Raw genomic sequence first — 11,948 nt, 5'->3', positions numbered from 1 at the left:
AGAAGATGGACGGACAGAAAAAGATATTCCATGCAGATAATAAAAGAAAGCAGAATCAGACAAAATATACTTTACATCAAGAAAGTTAACAAGAGACAAACAATGACAGTATATATTTTTAAAAAATATAACTATGGCTTACAAGACACTATTATTAATAAAAGTTTCAATAGAGCAAGAAAACTATAAACATTCATACATCTAATAACAGACCATCAAAACATTTGAAGCAAAAACTGACAGAATAGAAGGGAGAACTACAATAACCGTTACAGAGTTTAATGCCCCCTCTAAATAATGTGGACCAATCTGGCCTGAGATAAGTAAGGAAATAGAAGCCTTAAACACCATGATAAACCAACTAGATATAATAGACATACATATAATCCTCAACATCAATCGCATTCACATTCTTCTCAAGTGGACATGGGATATTTTTCAGGATAGACTGTATTGTAGGCCACAAATTAAGTCTCAAGAGATGTTAAAAAATAGACGCCATAAAATCATCTTCTCTTACCACAATGGGATGAAGTTAGACACCAATAACAGAAGTAAAACTGGAAACTTTGCAAATTTGTGAAAACTAAACAGCACACTCTTAACCAACCAATGGATCATAGGAAAAATCACAAGGGAAATAAGAAAACAATTAGAAATGAATGAAAAGGGAAATATAAGATACCAAAACTTACAAAACACAGCAAAAGTGATACTAAGGAGAAAATTTATAGTGATAAATGTTTACATTAAAAAAAAAAAGACAGATCTCAAATCAACAACCTAACTTTACATCTTTAGGAATGTGGAAAAGAACAACAAACTAAACCCAAAACTAGGAGAAATAAGAAAATAATAGATTGGAGCAGAGATAGATAATAGAAAATAGTGAAAGTCAATAAACCAAAAACGGGCTCCCCAAGATCCAAAAAAATTGATAAACTTTTACCTATGTAGACTTAGTGGAAAAAAGAAAAAAGTTTCAGTTTACTAAAATCAGAAATGAAAGCAGGGACCTTACTAATGGTTTATAGGAATAAAAAGAATTATTAAGACAGTACTATCCACAGTTGTGTGCCAAGAGATTAGACAACTTATGTAAAATGAAAAATTCTTAGAAACATAAAACTTACCAATACTAAATCATGAAGAAATAGAAAATCCCAAAGAGTTCAGTAAGGAGATCAAATCAGTAACTAAAAATCTCTTACAAAGAACTGCCCTGTACCTAATGGCTTCTCCAGGAAATCCTACCAAATGTTTAAAAAGGAACTGATACCAATCCATCTCACACTTTTTCAAAAAATTGAAGAACTACAAGGGTAAAGCTCTATAGGCATTGGCTATATAAAACAATAATAACAACAATGTCCAACTGGTAGAATTTAACAAAGAAACTGCCCAGAAATAATAGAATGGACAATTACATGGAATAAATGTATAATAATATGTAATCTGGCACTGGTAAATTAAAGTTGTTTCTGGGGTCCTTGTATATTAGAGATAAGAACCAATACATATATATCAATATCAATATCAAACACTGTTGTTAAGTATGCATGTTAAAAATTTCTATGCTAATGACAAAAACTACAGGGTTGAAGAGAGACTAGTGGAAGAAGAAATATGTACAGAATGAGAAATTTCTGTACCTTTTCTGCGTTCAAACCATAAGTATATTCCTCCCCAGGGTGCCTTGTCAAGCAAAGGAAAATCAGAATGTGAGAGACACGAGGAACAGGTGAAAGTTGTTATTTCTTTGATATTAATTTGCAGGTTTATATTTTGTTCAGTTAATAGAATAATCTAGATTTTCTGAAATAACATTTATATGTTGCATTCAATTATAAAAATTAATGATAATTTTCTCCATGAAATAGTCATCGGGGGCATATACTGTTTTCTTGACAGTTAATATAGCCTAAAAGGAAAAAAAAAACCCTCATATTATGGATTGAAAGACTTCCTTTTAAATTTTTGCCCTGGAGACAAGTAATGCTTTCACAAGAGTGAATAAAGCATTTCCACTGGCTGTCCCCATGCTAAAGATGGTTCTTTTATTATTGACTGTCTTTAAAAAGACTAGCCAATATACTTGGATTGATCCATATAATGGAAACTGGGATAATCACAGATTACAGGGGAATTAAATGTGTGTGTGCATGCGTAATTATAATATTAAAAAAGAAAGAAAGAAATAATTGCCTTTGATGGGATTCAGGGCTGAAATTCCTCCAGCGGGGAAGACGGTGGCCTGAATGAATGAGGAATAGGTGTGCACACACACACTGAAGAGAAGTTGATATCACAGCCAAAAGAAGCAGCTACTCCTCAGTTCACTTGGATATTTGCAGTGTGAAAATGACAAACACTGTGCCTAGAACGCTTGATTTATTTTTTAAAAGCTCACTTTCTAAACATTTTTATTTCCTATGTTATTAAAGTAGCCCATTTATTGTTAAAATTTTCTTAGAAGGGGAAAATATACATAATAGTTTATTATGCATATTTCCTTCAAATATATATAATTCAAAATATTCCTTTGAACTGCTAGTTTGCAATCTCTGATATAAACAAATGACATATCAATTAATGCTTACTATCCTGACCTCTGTCCTGAAGGACAGAATCAGAGTTCCAGCTGTAAATTGGATATGTCCATTTTGTTACCACACAGGAACTGCAAATTCAACATACTGGACATTGAGGTATATGGAATCTGGCAAGTCCACTTTCTAGACTCTTCTTGTAATTTGCTTTAGAATATATTTAAGATCTTTTATATCCATCATCTTGATTTGCAAATCAATTATAAACTCTGAAGATAATAATTAAGCTAAATTCAAATCTCTGAATGACTTATATGCAATTAGGTCATTTTAGTATATGATGTGTAATAACAATAGCAGTAATAGTAGGTGTAGCAAGAATAGGTAGAGCAGGCTAACACCTATTTCTATCATTGTACTAGGCATTATATTAAAAATTCTGCATGAATAATTAAAGAATCCTCACAACAACTATAACAGAAAAGAAATCATTATCCCCAGTTTATAGATAAGAAAATGGAGACTCAAATAATTTCTTATGGTAAACTTAGTAGTAAATGATGGGTTTGGGATCCAAATTAAGACCTGACTCTACTCAAGAGCCTTGTGAACATTATGCTCTGTGGTCATTCCAACCTATACCAAACTGGGGTTGTTGAAGCTGAGGTTCAAAATGGTTTGAAAACTTAAAGAAGAAATCTATCATAAATAATAAAGTTCTTCCCTGAATGGTCCTGAGAAATCAAGGTCTTTTGGACTACCATGGATTGGTGACGTTCCATCTGTGAGGACCTCGCAGCGTGGTGTGCTCAGCCTCACTCCTTCCATCTCTGATTCATGGACCCTCTCCTGTGAGGAATGCCTGTCTCCCATTTCAGAGTCTGTGGTTGGTTGGGCAAACGAAGGACCCTACTTACCCTATCACAGGATGGGAATGTAACCCTCATTGCAAGAGTAGGGATACATATTCGTTTTTGAGTTTGCAGAGAGTAAAATGGTAGTTATCAGAGTTTGGGATGGGCTGAGAGGGAATGAGGAGATGTAGGCCAACAGGTACAAAGTTTGAGTTAGGAAGAAGAAATTTTGAGATCTATCGCACAGCCTGTGACTATAGTTAATAATAATACAATGTATGTTTCAAAATTGTTAAATGAGTAGATTTTAAATGTGTATACCACACACACACAAATAAGAGTATAAGGTGATTGATACATTAACTTTTTTTTTTTTGAGACAGTCTCACTTTGTCACCTCCAGTAGAGTGCCGTGGGGTCATAGCTCAGAGCAACCTCAAACTCCTAGGCTCAAGTGATTCTCTTGCCTCAGCCTCCCAAGTAGCTGGGACTACAGGTGCCCACTACAATGCCCAGCTTTTTTTTTTTTTTTAATTAACAGGGTCTCACTTTGGCTCAGGCTGGTCTTAAACTGTTGAACTGTTGAGCTCAGGCAATCAACCTACCTTAGCCTCCCAGAGTGCTATGATCACAGGCATGAACCAACGTGCCTGGCCAATATATTAACTATTAATAGCTTGCTTTAATCACTCCAGAATGTGTACATATGTTAAGATATCACACTGTACATCATAAATACATAAAATTATTATCTGACAATTAAAAAATGTTTTAATGTGGTACAAGAAGGTTGTACTCTATTCTCTGAGATTCCAAATTATAAGTCTGATACAGGTTTGTTGCTTACCTATGAGATGACATATGCTCTTATAGCCCTAAGAGGAAAACCTGTCAAGGATCAAAAGTAACACAGAAGAAACAGACATGAGAGATGAAGCAAAAGAGATTTCTCTGATGATATTATTGACCTCACGGATCCAGCCATGTTGAGACCTAGGAAACCCTCATAACTTACATGGGGACTCCACTTTTTATTTTTTTAAAAACTCATTCAGATTGGAATTCTGTCACTTCTAACTGAGAGAGGCCTAACAAATATACCTTGAAAGAACAGATACCTTTGACAGAGTACCTGAGATAGACTGACTGGCTTATGTTACACTGGCGTACCTAAGACTGGCTCATGTTATATCAATGCACCTCTGAATCAATCACAGGTCATGAAACACTGTTAACAGTCAATGCCCCCATTGGAACCAGTCTAAGACACATTACTTACAGGATGCTGCAATTCAGGTGGTCACCATCCTCCAGAATATTTCCATATATGAATCAAGGGGTGAAGGGAGGTAGAAGGTGGTGTCGGGAAGTAACTTGAGAACTTAAATTCTTCAAGCACCATTTCTACTGGACTCTGCTAATATACCCATTTTATTAATAATAGGTAAGAAAAAGGGCATGCACAAACCATTCACAATAGAGAAAACTGCTCACCCTCCCCAGTAATATAAATGCCAAATGGGGCAAGTTGCCATTTTCAACTATGAAACTTACAAGAATGTGCAGCAATCCTAGTGTCGGTCACAGAGTGTTATCTAGGTCTCTTCCTTTTTGGTACATGATAGAGTTGCATATATGGGCAACTTGTGATAGGGTGAAGTCATATGACTTGTTATGACTAATGGGATTATGAAAGTGATATTTTCATTTCTGGACTAGAATGTGTAACAGCTGCTGCAAAACTTTCCAGAGCTATTCTGGAAGGAATTCTAGAGAAAGAATGATATAGGACAGAGAACCCATCAAGGCTATAGTTTGTGCAAGACATAAACCCAAGTTGTTTTAAGACACTAAAGTGGTGGGGATGTTTGTTATTGTGAGTAGCATTGTCTATCCTGATTGAAATAAAATGTAAAAATTGATAACAGTCTATTTTTACAAAGTGGATTAAAGGTGGGTGCAGTGGCTCACACCTGTAATCCTAGCACTCTGGGAGGCGTAGGTAGGAGGATTACTTGAGCTCAGGAGTTCAAGACCATCCTGAGCAAGATCAAAACCCCATCTTTATTAAAAATAGAACAAAAAATAGCTAGCCATCCCAGCTACTAGGGAAGCTGAGGCAAGAGGATTACTTGAACCCAAAAGTTTGAAGTTGCTGTGAGATATAATGGTACCACTACACTCTACCCAGGGTGACAGAGTGAGACTGTCTAAAAAACCACCCACACAAATAAGGTAGATTAAAATTGCATACTTATATACTCTTAACGGTAGAATAAATTGGGAAAAACTTTTTAGAGTATACATTGGCAGGCTGTCCTAACAGATTATTAACTTATTTAATTTTTTCTTAGAAACGTATTCCAGGGCGGCGCCTGTGGCTCAGTGAGTAGGGCGCCGGCCCCATATGCCGAGGGTGGTGGGTTCAAACCCAGCCCCGGCCAAACTGCAACAAAAAATAGCCGGGCATTATGGCGGGTGCCTGTAGTCCCAGCTGCTTGGGAGGCTGAGGCAAGAGAATCGCGTAAGCCCAAGAGTTAGAGGTTGCTGTGAGCCGTGTGATGCCACGGCACTCTACCCGAGGGCGGTACAGTGAGACTCTGTCTCTACAAAAAAAAAAAAAAAAAAAAAAAAGAAACGTATTCCAATATCATCAAGAAATGTTAACATTGATAACAAAAGTTTTATTTTTTTCCAGGAAGTTCAGAGACAATTTCGTTTTAATAAAATTCCAATGTACAGTAAGTTACCCACTCTGAATTAAGGCCCTTCATTATGAATCCAGTCTCCACTCTTATTGGCTGTCATCAGTCAGTCTTACCACACATCAGTTCCCCCACTTAAAAAATAAGGCTCACAGCCAAGCATGGTGGCTCATGCCTATAATCCTAGCATTTTGGGAGGCCAAGGCAGGAAAATCACTTGAGTTCAGAAGTTCAAGATCAGCCCAAGCAACATAGCACAACCCCACTTCTACAAAATATAGAAAATTATCTGGGGATGGTGGTGCACACCTGTAGTCCCAGTTACTAGGGAGGTTGAGGCAGGAAGATTCCTTGAGTCAAGGAGTTTGAGGTTATAGTGATCTGTGATAACACTGCTGCATTCTAGCCCAGGCAATAGAGTGTGAGACCCTGTCAAAAAAAAAAGAGGCTCACAATATTACCCAAATTAATTGGACAGAATAAACACTTAGTAAATGTTAGTCATTAACATGATCATCATTATGGGAAACTTTATATTGTTTCCCAATGTGCCTAAGTCAATATGCCCTGTCCTAATTTATATAGGTATGTATTCATTATTGATGTTTCATTTATTTATATTAGTATATTGTTATAAATTTATTGTAATTCTATGCAATCATTTATGAAATAAAGCAGAATATTGCTGAGGTTATTGTCAAAAAATATCCCTTTCCTCCATGTTCAAATTTAGGACCAAATAACATCAAAATAGCACCTTTATTACTAACAAAGATGATTGGAGACTATCACTTAAACATTAGGCAGAGTGAACCTTACCCCTGAAATAGACCAATTTGCTTCCCTCCCCTCTGATCATAAGCACAGCCAGAAAGCTGCAGACCTACCTTACTGGGGCAGGGTCCTTATCACACAGCAAAGAGCAGGCAACAATGCAATCTTCCTCCTGGCATAAGGATTCATGAAAAAGAGAGGGGAACAGTTTGCACTGATTACGTTTAATTACTCCCAAACCCACCTATCAGAGAAGTCCTTCCTTCTCCTAAATGGAGAAGGACTAGATAGCTAGATAGAGACTAGGGGTGCGACCCACACATCTTCTCCTGAGCCGGGCAGAAGGATCTCACGCAAACACCTGGATGGGTTTTGAGTTTCTTCAGCAGCTGTAGCTGGGGCTTTCCTTTCCTTTCTCATTCACACTGGTATTTCCAAAGAGTTAAAAGATGAGTACACAGGAAAATCAAGGTACACCCCCTTTAACGTTTAACTTGTTTCTTAAATTGGTCTCTTTTCTTCTCTATCTATTGTAGGGCTGTCATTATTTGCAGGCATTCAGTAATTATTTGTTTTCCATTTTCTTATTCTCTCTCTTTCTCCTCTCTCTCTGTCCACGCTCCACCTTCCCCTCTGCCCACACTCTCATCTTTTTAGTCCTGGCCATTTGTTTTTAAACATGCTCTTTAGATCTCTGGGGTAAGCACAGGAAGTTCCTGAGGTCTACATGCCCCAAATCATCCATCGTTGTTCACTGCCCTGGATTGTAGGCAAAACAATAAACAACCCTGGCTGGAACGTAACCTTCTGCCTTGCTTACCTGCAATATGCTTCTGTTTGTCCATGTCTGCCCGTGAAGTCCCCATTTCTCATATTTGGCACATACTTATTCAGGACACAGGACTTTTCATGATGACTTTTCAGCAATATTTTGAAGAATTTATCATGCTCTTCCCTTCTCAAATCTCATCCGATTTTCTTTTTTTTTTTCTTTTCTTTTCTTTCTCTCTCTCTCTCTTTCTCAGACAGAGTCTCAGTATGTCACCCTCAGTAGAGTGCTGTGGTGTCATAGCTCACAGTAACCTCAGACTGTTGGGCTTAAGCAATTCTCTTGCCTTAGCCTCCCAAGTAGCTGGGAGTACAGGCACTGGCTACAATGCCTGGCTATATTTTTTGTTTCAGTTGTCATTGTCATTTTGCAGGCCTGGGCCAGGTTTGAACTGCCAGCCTGGGTGTATGTGGCTGGCGCGCTACCCACTAAGCTACGGGTGCCACACTCATCCGACTTTCTGTAACCAAAGCAGCATCTGTCCAATCTTCAAGGCGTATTTCACCATGTGCACCTCCCATCGGTAAGGTTGGAGGGAAGGGCAAGGAAATGCATTCCAAATCCCATTCCTGCCTGGAGGTTGGGAATTGAGTCAAATGACTAGTGATTTGGAACAACCCAAATCTGAAAAGAAGTATGTGTTTTTTACTTGATCCTACTAAAGGCACTTGTTATTTGTTTGGAAGACCCAAGAACCTTTAGATATCAAGAATAATTAAAGATATTCTGTGATTTACTGGAATAGTTTAAGTTAAATGCTTTTTCAGAAGCAAATACAGTAAAGTATCTTAATTTATTGAAATCAGAGGTGAAGTCATTACATTAGTATCTACGTGTTTGAATGTTTGAAATGTTTTATAATGTAAACAGTGAGCTATTTTTTTTTTTTAATTACAAGCTTGGGTCCAGCCATGATGTTAGATTTTAAGCAGCTAATGATATTCTTTCTCCATCCTCAGTTCAGAATTACTTGAGAAACACAAAGATCAGATGAAGACCTTAATGTCGTCCTGTCACTTGTGAACCAGCTTGGAGGATGTTGCGTTAGACCTGTGGCCAAGTGGCCCTGTTAACTTTGACCCCAGAAATTGACTCATTCATCCAGGCCCAGGCTCAGTAGGCACTTGGAGAAGCAGAGCCTTTTGGCATGACAAAAAAGGACCTAAGTGAAGGACCCTCTCTGCAAGCAGGCAGATCTGAAAACATGGGCACAGGTTGCTAAAGTGAGTGGGAAGGAGCAGGAGGAAGCTTTGTAGGGAAATAAAACTTGAAATGCTTTATTCTTGATCTGCAGTGATCAAGAATAAATTTCATGAATTTGTAAGTGTGTAAAAATACATTAAGCTGTACATTTAAGATTTGTGGATTTCTGTAAGTTTCACCATACATATTAGTTTGCTAGAGTTGTGGTAACAAAGCATCATAGACTGGGTGGCTTCAGCAACAGAAACTTATTTTCTCACAATTCTGGAGGCTGAAAGTCCAAGATCAAAGTGTCAGCACGTTCTGTTTCTCCCCAGGCCTCTGGCAGCCTTCTCACTGTACCCTCACTTGCCTCTTTCTCTTCATTTGTTCATTCTAATCCTGATGTCTCTTTCGTTCATTTCTTATAAGGACACCAGCCATATAGAATTAGGGACACCTCCCACCCCCCACAGGCCTCATGTACCTTTTGAAAGACCCTATCTCCAAACGCAGTCACATTGGGGGTTAAAGCTTCAATATATGCATTTTGGGAGACAAAGTTTGGTCCACAACAACATTCGTGTGGTATGCTATATTTCTTTTTTTTTTTTTTTTTTGGTAGAGACAGAGTCTCACTTTATGGCCCTCGGTAGAGTGCCGTGGCCTCACACAGCTCACAGCAACCTCCAACTCCAGGGCTTAAGCGATTCTCTTGCCTCAGCCTCCCGAGTAGCTGGGACTACAGGCGCCCGCCACAACGCCCGGCTATTTTTTGGTTGCAGTTTGGCTGGGGCCGGGTTTGAACCCGTCACCCTCAGTATATGGGGCCGGGGCCTTACCGACTGAGCCACAGGTGCCGCCCAGGTATGCTATATTTCAATAACAATGTTTTTTTAAATTGCAAATGTTTATAAAGTGGGAATCCTTTAAGACAAACAAAGAGATTGAATTTACTATATGAGGACTTTTAGATGTCCCATTGTTCCTAGAAAAATAAGGACGGAGAAAAGAGAACTGGATGCCCAGGGACAAGAAAGGGGATGGGGAGAGGGACAAAAAGGGTCGGTGGGAAAGAAGTAGCTTTTCCTGCTTTACAAGCTGGTGTTAGTTTGGGAGAAGCCAGACTTCCTTGCCCTGGGGCCAGCTGGTATACCCAGGGAAGGAGCAAGGGAGAAGAGAGGTAGGAAATGAACAGGGGAGTGAAGGGAGAGAGGAGGCAGTGGGAAAGATCAGTTAAAAAAAAACATTAAGAGAAAAAGAGACTGAAAGAGAGGAAGGGAGAGAATGAATAAATATGAATTCATAAGAGGTATACATATGGCTTAATATTTAAGTAAATGAATTTTGGATGCCAACTACCTAGGTTTAGGTCCCAGTTCCGCCACTTAAAAGCTTTGGGGCCATGGGGAAATCACTTAATTTCCCCATGCCTCAGTTTCCTAATCTGTCAAATGAAGTAAAGAATACTGCCTACATCATATGATCAGTTACAGAAACAAACGAGCTAATATACACACAGCCTGGCACATGCATGGGTCAGTACTATATAAATGTTCACTATCATTATTGGTCAAGAATTATCCATCTAGGTTTCAAAGTAAACAAGAAATGGAGGGCTGGTTGCCATGGTTTACGCCTGTAATCCTAGCACTCAGGGAGCCTGAAGCGGGTGGATTGCCTGAATTCAGGAGTTCGAGACCAACCTGAGAAAAAGAGAGAGCTTGTCTCTAAAAAAAAAGTAGCTGGTCCTTGTGGTGAGTACCTGTTGTCCCAGCTTCTTGGGAGGCTGAGGGCAGAGGATCACTTGAGCCCAAGTGTTTGAAGTTGCTGGGAACTATGATGCCATAGCACTCTACCAGGGGCAACAAAGTGAGGCTCTGTCTCAAAAAAAAAAGAAAGAAAGAAAGAAAAGAAAGGAAAGGAAAGAAATGAGAACCTGCCTTTCTGACAATCCAATGGATGTACGCAGTTGGGGGAAATGTCCATTCCTTTTTATAGGCCCTTGCTTACTTCTCCAGTAAGTGGGCTTAGGTGCCTAGTTATAACCCACTATAATCATAGCAACCCTGGAGATTGCTCAGTTTAGCTCTGCTGAGGTGACTACAACCTACACTGTAGCTCTCATGTGGTTTTACTTAAGCCTGATATCTCCCAGCTTAGACCTAATTTCCCATCTAGGAAATAGCGATATCCTGCCTTCCTACGATAAAGCTGAGCAACTACTGCAGTCCTCCAACGTAATTTTTCTACATGGGTTATCTTGCTTGCTTTTTTCATTGAAGCAGAAAAAAAAAACTCCAGCAAAAATTATTTTATTCCCCTCCACTTCACGGTGATACGGGCTGATAGACCCCACTGACCCCCAAGGAGGATCATTTCTAAAATGTGAGCATGCAGGTGTTTTGCTTACGTTCTCCATGGGCACTTTTCTCCTCACCAGTGCCTTTCTCCAGAGACAGGACACCCTGCAGACACCAGGAGCTGAAAACCACAAGTAATGTTTACTGTGTGCATTTATTAAAGGGTGTTAACAACTAATTGCTAGCATCAGGCATTTAAATACATTGCAAATAGTATGATTACTGTGAACCTGAGGAACGCTTCCCCGCCATAGATTTTTAATAGCTTTAAAAATATATATATGGTCCTATAGGAGATGCCAAATTTGTGGCTTCATCCAGCGCAATTGGGAAACAGGATGTGGTTCAGCAGTTGTGAGGTTGCGGTGAGTCAGCTATGGAGACAAATGTTTCCATGGTGACCTTCCCCATTCATTCAGTGTGAGGCCTCATTATACCCATGAGGATTAATGACATGGCATTAGCACTGATAATCGTAATGAGGAGAGCTGTCGGAGAGTGGGGCGACCCAACCCTGACATTGGAGAGGAAATAGGATGGAGGAATTTAGCCAAGAAGTAGAAGAGGAAAATATTGAACTGCAGGATGAGGAAATCCATTTCTTCTTTCTTTTATAGAATGGTTCCCTACCACAGTAGACCCTGCTGCTGACAGACGTCTATAGTCTCTCTCTGGGAATTCTCTTAGTGTTA

Source organism: Nycticebus coucang, chromosome 5 (genome assembly GCF_027406575.1).
Source record: "Nycticebus coucang isolate mNycCou1 chromosome 5, mNycCou1.pri, whole genome shotgun sequence".
Taxonomy (NCBI): domain Eukaryota; kingdom Metazoa; phylum Chordata; class Mammalia; order Primates; family Lorisidae; genus Nycticebus; species Nycticebus coucang.
This window is presented reverse-complemented; position numbering follows the sequence as displayed.